The sequence below is a fragment of the Suricata suricatta genome, chromosome 8 (assembly GCF_006229205.1).
Source record: "Suricata suricatta isolate VVHF042 chromosome 8, meerkat_22Aug2017_6uvM2_HiC, whole genome shotgun sequence".
Classification (NCBI taxonomy): Eukaryota; Metazoa; Chordata; class Mammalia; order Carnivora; family Herpestidae; genus Suricata; species Suricata suricatta.
In genome coordinates, this window is record NC_043707.1 from 72963915 (window position 1) to 72976521 (window position 12607).

Sequence of the window (12607 nt, forward strand, 5' to 3'; positions counted from 1 at the left end):
TAGAAGGGAAACCTTTCCTAGCATTTACTTCTGTACATTTTGGATTTCATACTATATGAATGTATTGCATCTTTAAAAGTAATACAATTAAAAAAAAAAAAAACGGTTAAAGCATCAAATGGACCAAAAAAAGATACATGTGTTTCCTCCTCTGTGAACTCTTCCCTAATGTGATACTTCCTCCATTAAGCTATCACCATGCTTTCCATATTCCCCTAGCACAGTGTTTATCATTCTATATTGTAATTATCTGCCAAAAATTAAGTAGTCTTAGCACTAGGAGAACCTAGAAGCTCCTGGAGAAAAGGGACTTGGTCTGACTCTCTTTTGAATCTCTGGCACCTTGCACAGTTCTTGTACATAGCAGGTGCTCAGTAAACATTTGTTAAATATATGAGCAATTAGAACTTGTGTGTATAAGGGAAACCAAAGATATGGAAATAATCCTGGTTATTTTACAAATGATGAAATGAGGTCTAGAGAAGTTATTTCTTACAGATTGATAGCAGAATAAAATGAGAATCCAAGCTTTCTGGGGTCTAATTTTGGCACTAGAATAAATTATAATATTTTCACTTTAAGATAGCGAACACAGTGTGAATTGTATCTACTTATTTGACCTGAAGCCCTGGATTTTCAAGAAATTTCTGATTTTCAGTAAATTACCAGTTTAATCTCCAAAGGACACTTTTATGTATCAGAGCATGAGTCCTAAATTTGGCTTTAGAAATTATATAACATGGGGTGCCTGGGTGACTCAATCGGTTAGGCTTCTGACTTCAGCTAAGGTCATGATCTTGAGGTTTGTGGGTTCAAGCCCCGCATTGGGTTCTGTGCTGGCAGCTCAGAGACGAACCTCCTTCAGATTCTGTGTCTCGCTCTCTCTCTACCCCTCCCCTATTGCGCACTCTCTCTCTCAAAAATAAATAAACATCAGGGTGCCTGGGTGGCTAAATTGGTTGAGTGTCCCACTTCAGCTCAGATTATGATATCACAGTTTGTGAGTTTGAGCCCCGCATTGGGCTCTGTGCTGACAGCTCAGAGCTTGCTTCAGATCCTGTGTCTCTCTCTCTCTCTGCCCCAACCCAGCTTGTGCCCTGCTCGCTCTCGCTCTCTCTCTCTCTCTCTCTCTCTCTCTCTCTCAAAAGTAAATAAACATAAACATTAAAAATATTTAAAAAATAAAAATAAATAAACATTTAAAAATTAAAAAAAAAATCCTATAACCTAAGTAGCTCATAGACCTGGCTTATATTAAAAGAGAGCTCACAGGAGAATCTTGTGGCACATTTCTTTATCTTAAATGTGCTCCTAAAAGTTGTGTTTTATGTTATGTTTTCTTCAAACACATAGTGTGGTAGGCATAGCTATACACAGTATCCTTAGAGATGAAGGAAGGGCATAGGAAAAGGTGCCCACATCATCTAAAAATGGTCTCTTCAGTTCTCATTTGTTAACATTTATTTGCTGAATGTCCAGGGCATAAGGCCAGTGACCAAGGGCATTTCATTTTACATAGCAGTAATGTTTTTATGTGTAAAGTGGTATTCTTAATGAGTACCTGGATCAGATTTTAAGTACCCTAGGGAGATCTTCTGGGCTTCCAGATTGGTGGTCTTGAAATGTTTTGCTCATACACCTCCCTGAAAGAATTTTAGAAAACTTGTATCCCTCCCACACTTTTAAAAAAAATTTTCTTTATGCTTTTATTATTTTATTTTGAGAGACAGAGTGGGAGCAGGGGAGGGGCAGAGAGAGAGGGCGACACAGAATCTGAAGCAGGCTCCAGGCTCTGAGCTGTCAGCACAGAGCCCGACGTGGGGCTTGAACCCACAGACTGTGAGACCATGACCTGAGCTGAAGTCAGATGCTCAACCAACTGAGCCATCCGGTGCCCCACCCTCCTACACTTTTTAAATAAAGTTTGTTTGTTGTTTGTTTGTTTAGAGAGAATCCCAAGCAGGCTCCACACTGTCAGTGCAGAGTCCAATGTGAATTCACCAACTGCTCATGACCTGAGCTGAAATCAAGAGCTGGATGCATAACCGACTGAGCCACCGAGGCCCCCTCCCTCCCACATTATTATGCTGCCATCAATAATTTTTTATCATGAATTTGCAAATTTCCAGTGTAATACAATTCATGATATTTTAAAATGAAGTTGTTAGGACTTTTTAAAGGTATCCCGAAGAATTTAAATCCCACAGTAATTTGTTACCCAATATTATTCATTTACATTTTTCCTTTTTATTCTTGAACTCATATTTTCACTCCATTTTCCCCACAGAATGGTATCTTATTATGTATTTTCATATGTGAAAAAATTTTTATTGATCATTCCATCATTCTTTATAATAGACATTTTAACTACACATTTACATAATTGTACTTCCAGTGACTCTCTAGGTTCTAGGTGTTAAAAATGTCTCTGGAAAAAAATGTCTCTGGATGGAGTTTTCATTGCAATTCTTAGTAGTATACAACTAGTGAACTGCTCAAACAGTGACTATATTACAAATTGGTAACTACCTTAAAACAAAAAACTGAGATTTTATTGGAAAGGCATGTGTTAATGAAAGGGAAGTGTTTTTTTTCTTTTCCTGTGGATTTGTGAATGAATATTATTTATATTCTGCTTGTACTTTTGGGTTCTACTCCAATTCTATTCAATGCATTTGACACTATATAGATAGAAATGCTGAGGTACTTTGTCCACAGAAATGAGTAGATGAAAATGGGAGGAATTTGCTGTAGCAGTGTTTTTTGAATTCTCAATCATATGCCAAGAGTCACGTGATAATCTATCATTAGAATTACTTGTAATGCTCTATCAGGCAAGAGTTCTATTCATCACAGTCCCTTTTTCTCAACACTAACACAGGCTTCTGATTTTCTGTTTTGTGGTGTCAGTGCACCATAGGAAGAAGTGGAGTATATGAGAATGACTTTCTTTTGTTAAGTGGAAAGATGGCAATTAGTTGTGGGGAAGGGGGTGGAAAAGAGACCACAAGCCCGTTCTCAGGCAGATAGGTTTGAAGAAAGTGTGGAAATGGAGGGTGTGGAATTGATTCCCTTCAAACTGTCCATGCTCTGTACCACGGGGAGAGTCTTCACGTCCATAGGCAGAGGGTGGTTATCTTTAAAAATTACTCCTGGGGCACCTGGGTGGCTCGGTCGGTTAAGCATCTGACGTCAGCTCAGGTCATGATCTCGTGATTCATGAGTTTGAGCCCCGCATCGGGGTATGTGCTGACAGGTCAGAGCCTGGAGCCTGCTTCGGATTCTGGGTCTTCCTGTCTCTCTGCTCCTCCCCCGCTCACACTCTGTCTCTCTCAAAAAATGAATAAACATTAACACATTTTAAATAAAAGAATTACTCTTCACTAATTAGCAGGCATTTGAACAAAAGTGACTGGAGAGCAACAGAAATAAGGACAGGCCTAAGCAGGTTGGTATTGACATGGTGGTTAAGAGAAGGACCTTGTGAACCCTAGCTCTGAGATTTACTTGCTGTGTGATTCTGGGCAGATTATTTAGCCTCTCCCTGCTCAATTCCTAATCTGGAAACGAAGGCAATAATGATGCCTACCTCACAGGGTTGTTATGAGTATGAAATACATTCATACGTGAGGCACTGAGGACAATGCTTAACAAGTAGGAATCATTCAATAGATCATTAACATTAATACTAGGAAATTATTAAATCTTACATACCCATGAGGATGAGAACTCCTAAATAAGTTAAAAATTTGATATATACTTTGCTATGACTGAAATGAACTGCTTTAATTTGTAAATTAAATGAAAACTAAGGTTTCCACAGCAAATAGTGGCCGAGCAAAGTGTATATTTTTGCTCAGGGTTTGCACTCTTAACAATCAGGCTTTGCTGCCTTTTGAAACACAAGTACACCAAAAATAAGTGAAATAGAAAGTGTATGAGTTATTATTCTTCCTAGATCAAAGAATGACCTATGTTAGGCAAAGTTTATAATGTGCTTATTTCCAGCATGTAGTTCCAGGACTGAAAAGTGTTTGATATGTTCTCTCCTCATCTCTGTAACCACAGAAGATTTCCACCATTTCCCTCTAGAATGCCACCCCTCCCCCCTACGCATATACTTATTACTAAATATATCATCCAACTTTTGGTACTTAGAGGTTTGGTGGGTTTGCTACTGTTACTGGGGCCTCAGACAGATCATGTTCATCAGTTTTGTCTTTGTTAAATAAAAATTAGAGAGTTTTTCAATATTATTTTATTTCTCTAGTATTTCCAATTGCCCCCCCCGACCCCGTTCTAAATTTAGGTTTTATGTTTGATAGCATATACCATAAGTTGAAAAACACAACAAAGAGCTTGAAACCCCTCATTTGAATAACATCAACTTCAGGAACAGCTGCTAAGATAAAATAAATCCAAGAGAGCTCAGCAACCAAAATGCAATTGCTTTTCTTTTTAAAGGGACAGGCAGATTCACATATGATTTTCAGTCTTAAGCTGTTACTTTAAATCAGTATCATACTTTAATCGATATTAAAGTTTTTCAAATCTGAAATTTTATGTGGGCTGTTTACCCAGGATAGAGAGGATTCTCTTCCATTACATTTCAACTTGAGCAATTATTCGATGACATCATTGATAGAGGTTTATAAAGCAAGAAATAAAATCCATCAGGAAGCAAGCCTCCAAATTTCTTCTTTAAGAATGTAGGAAAAGAAATGTTGGCTAGAAAATATAAATAATGAAATCAAAAGGAAACTTAAAAGTAATATAAGATGAAATGCTAGTTGTAGAATAAAAAGATATGAACTGTTTTGTTCATTTCAACACCTTAGCATTCTGTAATCTGATTCATATTAGAGAAGACTCTTCAATAAAATAGTTATAGAGGGGCCCTGGGGTGGTCAAGTATCTGACTTTTGGTTTCAGCTCAGGTCATTATCTCATTGTCCATGAGATTGAGCCCTGTGTTGGGCTCTGCACTGACAGCATGGAGCGTGATTGGGATTGTCTCTCCCTCTCTCTCTGCCCCTCCCCTGATCATTCTCTCTTTCTCAAAATAAATATTTTTAAATAAATAAATAAATAAAATAGTTGTACAAAAGTCTGGGTTTTTATGGTAACTTTATTTTTTTTTTTTAGAATATAACACTACTTTTTTTTAACATATGCAATTATTTTCCATCATTTACAATACAGTAGTTACAATGACACTCCAAATAGATAAGCAAAGTAAAAAATCAGAACCAAAAGTCTGGGTTTTTAAATGATGATAGATAAAACCCTTCTAAGTGTATCCAACAAAATTTTTAAAAATTTTTTTTTATTGCTTTATTTATTTTTGATACAGAAGAGACAGAGCATGAGAGGGGGAGGGTCCGAGAGAGAGGGAGACACAGGATCTGAAACAGGCTCCAGGCTCTGAGCTAGCTGTCAGCACAGAGCCTGACGCGGGGCTCGAACCCACGAACATGAGATCTGACCTGAGCGAAGTCTGAGGCTTAACCGACTGAGCCACCCAGGCGCCCCTAAGTGTATCCAACATATTTAAAATATTATCTTAAAAAATGGATAAATGATAAAGAGACTACTTGTTCTATGAAGATGTAATTTGTCATACAAAAAGATTTATCATAATTTTCTTTGAAAGACCTAGTTTCACTAGGAGCTTTAGAATAAAATTTGATTTCTAAATACATTATTTACACATGACTTCCTGGAAAATATCTGTAATGTAAAACAAGTACTAGGAAAAAAAAACCATAGTGTTGTGGCCTAAAAATTTCAGAACAACAAATACTTTTGTAAAAAGTTATATTTATCAATATGTTATCATTTTCTGGCCTAAGTAAATAAGAAAATATAATGTAGAAAGATGTCACTATCCTAGATATATACTATAATTCGAATTATAGAAACAGTTCCACATTTTTTCTGCTTCTTATTATTCTACTCAATCAGTCCTTTGTAAACAATTCACTGATTTTTGCTCACTTGACTATTTCTACTTGTGACACTTGAGTACATTTGTACCAATAAAATGAAATATCATACCCTCAGATTACTTTATGAGAGTACCATCAGGATGCTTTGGGCTGCAAGGAACAAACACCCTAACCAGTAGTGACTTAGACCACAAAGTGTTTATTGTTTACTAAACTGAATGTCCAGGGAAGGAAGCCTAAGGTCGGTTTGGGAGCATATGTCAACATGAACTCAGGTGGCTGGGCAGTATTTCGGCCCAGAATGTCTGATTACACCCTACTTCTTCCCTACAGGACTGTCATTGTCATGCGTGCCTGGGAGATTCTGAGTTCCTGTTGTAAGCAGGGACCTCGATGCTTGGTACATGGTAATCATTCAATAAATATTGACTGAGCCATTAGGAAAATTTCAAGTCAGAGGAGGGAGAAGAGGACAATGTGAAATAAAAGGTTGTGTTGGTGCAGAATTAAATAAGAACTGTTCAAGTTAATGCTGGATTTTTGTGCTCTGTGGTTTTTAAATAAGTTTCAGTATAACTAAAAAGCATTTAGGGTCTTTTATAGTCCCCCTCCCCCCCCACACTTCCTTGGAGGGTGTTTTTATGGCTGATCAGTGCTCTGGGTTTAAATTTGCAAGTTTAGAAGAGTAGAATGAGCCAAATTGCTCTGAGAAAGTCTTAGAAGTCACCACAGTAGCAAGATTAGCTTTCCATGAGTGTGTATATCTACTGGAGGGGCGGGGTGGTGGAAGGCATGAGTAAACACAGATGGCTGAAGGAGAGACCCAACAGGAGATATGGATGATTGATTAGTTTTATTTTTTAAATTTTGTTACTATTTTTTAAATCCCAATACAGTTAACATACAGTGTTATATTAGCTTCAGGGGTACAATACAGCAATTCAACAAGTCTACACCATTCTATACTCAGCGCTCATCACAGTAAGTGTACTCTTAATCCCCTTCACCTATTTTACCCATCCCCCCCCCCTCTGGTAACCATCAGTTTGTCTTCTATAGTTAAGAGTTTGTTTTTTGGTATATCTCTTTTTTTCTTTGTTTTGTTTTTTTAAATTCCACATAAAAGTGAATTCATATAGTATTTGTCTTTCTCTGACTGATTTATTTCCCTTAGCATTATACTCTCTAGACCCATCCATGTTGTTTCAAGATTTCATTCTTTTTGTAGCCAAGTAATATTCCTTTTTATATATATGTTTTCAGTAAAAATATAAAAATCATTATACTTAGTAGGACTAGATCCTGTGTCAATGATTATGTCAATATGATCCAAATATTTTATATCAGAATTCAAGACAGTCCCTATTAATGCTCAAAATGCTCAAAATGCTTGCCCAGTGTGTGTGTGTGTGTGTGTGTGTGTGTGTGTGTGACATGTGTGTTCATTGCATTTACTAAAGGAGGTATGTTTCTCTCCTAGAAATACAGGTTTTGAGAACTACTCTGGTTGATATCTTACTACCTTTCTATGATAATATCTTATAATTGCTTGAGTGACTTATGCATAATCAAGTTTTGCATGGCATATTTTTAAACTAACAAGTCAATTTAGGGTCAAATGGAGAGTTGGAAACCAACATGTTAGAGCTTAATAAATTCATGAGGCATTTTTACTCAAAAAGAACCCTTTCAGAAAAAAATACTAGGGGTACCTGGGTGACCCAGTCGGTTCAGTGTCAGACTTGATTTCAGCTCAGGTCATGGTCTCACGGGTCGTGAGACTGAGCCCCATGTTGGGCTCTGCACTGACAGTGAGAAGCCTGCTCAAGATTCTCTCTCTCCCTCTCATTCGGTCCCTCCCCTGCTTGTGCTCTCACTCCCCAAATAAATAAATAAGCTATATATAAAAAAAAAAGGAACATTAAAAAAAAATACTAGAGTGAAACACTCAGCAAACCAGACAAAAATCTAAGGCACTCAGAATGGAATACCTAGAAGATTGTCAGGCAATCAGGCAATTGTGTGCTGCTCTGTGTGTTTGTGGCAAGGTGGGGTGGGACAGGTAATGTGAAGGGACGGTTTTCTTTTCTGAAGATTTCCACCTGAGTGGAGATGAAAGGAAAAGGGCACCACAGTAGGGTCTGTTTTCCTGCAGACTCAGCCAACACTTTATAAGGGACACGGGACTATCATTTCAAGCCAGACTACAAGTGGCCAAAATCCAAAGGGATTGGCCAGAAATGAATCATCTTTGGAAATGTGGCATGATCTAGAGAGTCAGTCAGATAGCTAGGGGAGCCAAATTCAGCCAAGTACAAGGCCATTTTTTAGAAGTCAGAAAGCAGAGCTGGTGGCTAGTCTCGGCTTTTTACCAGGCTTGAGGGGTAAAGATTGCCTCAAGGCCTTACTCCAGTTCTCTCTCCTCTATGGAGTACTCCCAGACCGCTCAGCCCACAAGGAGGACTCTGAAGTCTTTTGGGCCTTGGAATCTGTCCTATATTATTTTGCAGTTAATTACAAACAGCCTTATGTTGATCTTGAAAATAAAATGAGGCCATGAATAAGAGAGTTCCTAGCACAATATCCAGTAAGACTTTGTTTATCCACCCTGCCACCCCTGGACAGACGGTCTTGGCCAGAACACAGAAATAATAAAAGTGTAGCCATTAAGGAGAAGTGACTCAGCCCATCTTCTCATCTGTTACAGCCTACAGGCTCTGACAAGAAATATTTTCCTCTAGGTCCAGAAATGGTTGCTGTTATTGAAATAAGCCAGATGGTGTGACTTGCAACAGAAAGCCCTTATAAGTTGGTCCATTATTATCCAAATTTGAATATACACATTAGTAGAGGCTGCGTGGCCTGAATGTTTGCCGTGGTATTTGAAACGTTGGTTTCTAAGGCATGCATATAAGTAAATAGGCAGTGGATTGTTAATGTATACATACACTAAAGTCAGAGCCTATTTATTTCAGCAAAATGAAAATATTTTAAAGTTACAATAATGCATACTTGTAAAAGTTCATGTGTAACAGAAGCTAATAAAATGTAAAGCAAATGTTACTGCTCTTCTATCTCCCTCCCAGTACCACCGTTAATAGCTGGGTTAGCAACCCTCCATTGCAGGCATGGAGGGGCTGCAAAGGCAAGCACAACCAAGGTCACTGTCTTCATGAGGCTTCCATTCCAGTGGGAGGAGGAAACAGACCATAAGCAAGGACACAAGTAAACAAATGGAATGAAGCTGGGAGAAATTACTTTATATTTGAAAATGGGGTCTGAATGATGAAAAAGAATCAGCGTTTAAACCCTTGTGGGAAGAAGACTGAGTGGCAGTTTGAAGGGACAGAGTGCCATGAAGGCTATCACTGTGGCTGGGATTTTGTGTGCTAAAGTGAGACTACCAAGAGAGGGATGGGGGCCAGATCCTGTGTGCATAATTGGTTAGGAGGTTCATTTCATGCTAAATACAACAAGAGGCCATTAAACGTTCTTAATTGGGGGTGGGGGACAGAAAGGATCTGATTTTCATTTTTTGAAAACTCTGATGTAGTAGGGGCATGTGGTAGGGGTAATGTCTGTAGTCTGCAGACATCTTGGAAGAGATTCATTCACACATATACACAAACACATAGTTTTAAATATATATATATATATTCTCAAACTTGTTATTGGTTCCCATTTTTAGAACTCTTCTTTGAAAGTTTGTTCAGAGTCAGTTTACTGGCTGTCTTAGAAAATCAAACACATCTTGTTTTTTGACCTTTATCTACCCAAATGTACCAACTTCGTTGGAAAACACAGTTTTGGCATTTTAGCATGGCTCCAGAATGTGTTCATCAGATTTGGCTCCGAATAACTTTTGGATCATTCCAAAAATCAGATTCAGTCTCAAAAAAATTATTTTCAACAAATTCGGTGCCTACTGATGTGATACCTTTTGAGCAGCCTCAATGGAACAGGTCATGTATACAGTCTGCTGAAGTAATTACTCTGAAATGAAAAACACTCTTTTGAAGTTATGTTTGTTTATTCACCAAATAAATATTGAGCACAAATCACTAAGTACCACGCAGCCTTTCAGGCGTTGGTGATACATCAGTGAACAAGCATGTGAGCATTCTGCAGGTAGGCAGAGCCCTACTCAGTGATGTCTGGGTTCTGGGTTGCTTTTCCTGTATTTTTCTTGCTTTTCTTTCACTATTGGGGGATGTACGGCAGGTACAAACAAACAGGTCTTGCTCACTGGAAGCTGGCCAAGACAAGAGGTAAGGCAAAGACTTCTTATGGGTTCTCAGGGATTAAACTCTTCCTCCAAAGCCCCACACCCCCTTACTTCACATTATTACTCACCAGAATTAGGTCACATGCTCAGGTCCTAATCCAGTTAACAAAGGGGTACAGAGTATCAAGACAGGTTTAGATCAGTTCTCAAATCTTAGGAACCCTGGAGTGAGGGCGGGATCCCCAAGACCCTTTCAGGAAATATGCAGTCAAATCAATTTTAATTATAATACTAAATGTTATTTGCCCTTTTTACTATCACTCTCTCATGAGTGTGTAGTGGAGGGAGCCTGAAATAGGGCAACAGATTGAATTCAGCAGATATAATAATCAAACTGTCTTCCATTAGGGTAGATATCTGCAATTTTTTAAATTAATATAACTCTTTACAATACTGGGGGGATATATACTTATTTTCCATTAAAATGTACTGTGTATGTTAAGATGTACTTTTTATTTTTTTAAATAAACATTTTAAAGTTCTGTTTTAATTTCCAGTATGGTAAGTATCAAGAGATATAACCCACACAAACAAAAGCTCTTGGAGCCCCTCTATCATTTTCAGGAATGGAAAGAGATTCCTGAAACAAAAACAATTGAAGTCCACTGTTTTATTCAGACTGCCCTGATTCATCTTTGGGGGTGGGGGCATTTCTGAATTTTCAGACCTCAGCTTGACCCAAGCCTTCTTTTCTTAGAATCCAAGTCTGTTAGTGAATAGGTCACAACAGAGTGTGCCAGAGGCTGCTTCTTGAATTGCTTGAGCACAACTCTTAATACCTGTTGAAGGGTGAGCACTCCCTTTTTGATTGTGAAGGGAAATGGCCAAAATGAATCCTTGCTGTTTCAAGGGGAAATCTGTCAAATTAAGTTGCTTCTTAAAATGGGAAGGGGTGTGGGATTTGGGGGAGTGGACAGTTGAAATTTCAAAACCGGTCTTGGGAGCAGGACTAATCCCCTCGCGCCCCCATTGGTAGCCTGGGTGAGGGAGATAGATAGGTAATCATTGGTAATAATTGGTTTCTTCGTCCCCACCAGCCGTGCGCTAAGAGCGTGCGTGAAATGATGGCCCCTAACAGGCTATTTGGCTGTCATTCACCTATGCTTTACAGCATCTAGCCAGCCTCCCGATGGCTTAGGCCAAAAGCAAAGAAGATTTCATTGAACTCTGAAGCTGTCACCATGGCGTGCTCACTTTCTCGCCTTGAACTTTCATCAAGGATTGGGGATCTGAGCGTGTAAACTGGGGGTGGGAGAGGTGGAGCACTACTCCCTCCCTTGTTCTTCAGGGTTAATATTTGTTTTTGTCTCAATTATTTAGTTTTCCAAGAGCTCTTAGGAGCCTCCTTAAAATACCAAGCCAGTTTCTCCCCTCTTGAGTAAATCCATTGGCTTCACTAAAAACAAAATCTATCAAAGCACATCTTTGTGTTTTTAACTCGGCTCCTATGCCTGAGACTTCACCATCTGATCTCTTTCCTTTCCCTGGCCCCTCTTCCTCCCTGGAGAATTTTAGGCTGCTATGGAAGAGGGGAGGAGCCGGTCTGACCCCCCCCCCCCCCCCCCCCCCCCCCCCCCCCCCGGCTACGGGAGCAACACAGGCATTCATTTTCTCTGAACATATTTTGCTGAGTGGGCGTGGGATATTTCTGCATAAACTTCTGGTCCACGAGTGTCGTTTGCCAGGATTCTCGCTGTATTCTGCCCAGGTCCGTTTCTTTTCCCTAATTTTACATGTAACTTTCCGCGCGTCGGGTTGTTTGCATCCACGATTCCAGAAGCTTGAACCTCCCGTCCCTTGGACCTGACCTAATTGTGGGTGCCGGCTGTTGTTTGGTTTATTTCTCCACTTTTGCCAGCGCACGTGGCTCTTCTGGGATGCTTCACTTTTGCTTCTAGGGTGGGTGTTGGGGTTCACTGGGGTTCGGAACACGTGCTTTAAAACAGCCACGACCCGCTTCCCCCACGGAGCCCGGGGGCCCCAGCCCTGCGGGCGTAAGGAGGGGGCGGGGAGCAGGGCCCGGGTGAATCACAGGGCGTAACAGGTGCCGCAGCCGCAGCTGCGCCCGCATCCCTCTCCGGCTCTAGGGATAAGGTTTTCTTTTTCTCTAGGTTTTTTTGGAGGGGGTGGAGGAGACTCGGGGGGCCAATGCAGGCCGCGGTTGTTCATCGCCTAGCAACCGGAGGAGCCAATGGGAGGCGGCTGAGCCTGCAGCGCCGGCGGCGCAGGGGCGGGGTGGGAACCTAGCGAACCTGCCCAGGCTGGGGGCGGCCGCGAGGGGAGGAGCGAAGCCCGGCCTGGGGCGGGGAAGGCGGGAGCCAGAGGCGGAGGCGGGGCCGCCGGCTTGGGGCGCAGCGTGCCGCGGCGCCAGTGC

At 40.3% G+C, this 12607-nt stretch overlaps 1 long non-coding RNA gene across 1 annotated transcript; it reads right to left on the reverse strand.

Moving 5' to 3' along the window:
- Window positions 1-9959: 9959 nt before the first annotated feature.
- Window positions 9960-12587, reverse strand: LOC115300029. Its single transcript, XR_003912468.1, has 3 exons — window positions 12042-12587; window positions 10302-10395; window positions 9960-10200 (listed from the first exon to the last, which is right to left on the reverse strand). It is a non-coding gene; the product is annotated as an uncharacterized LOC115300029 (long non-coding RNA).
- Window positions 12588-12607: the final 20 nt, after the last annotated feature.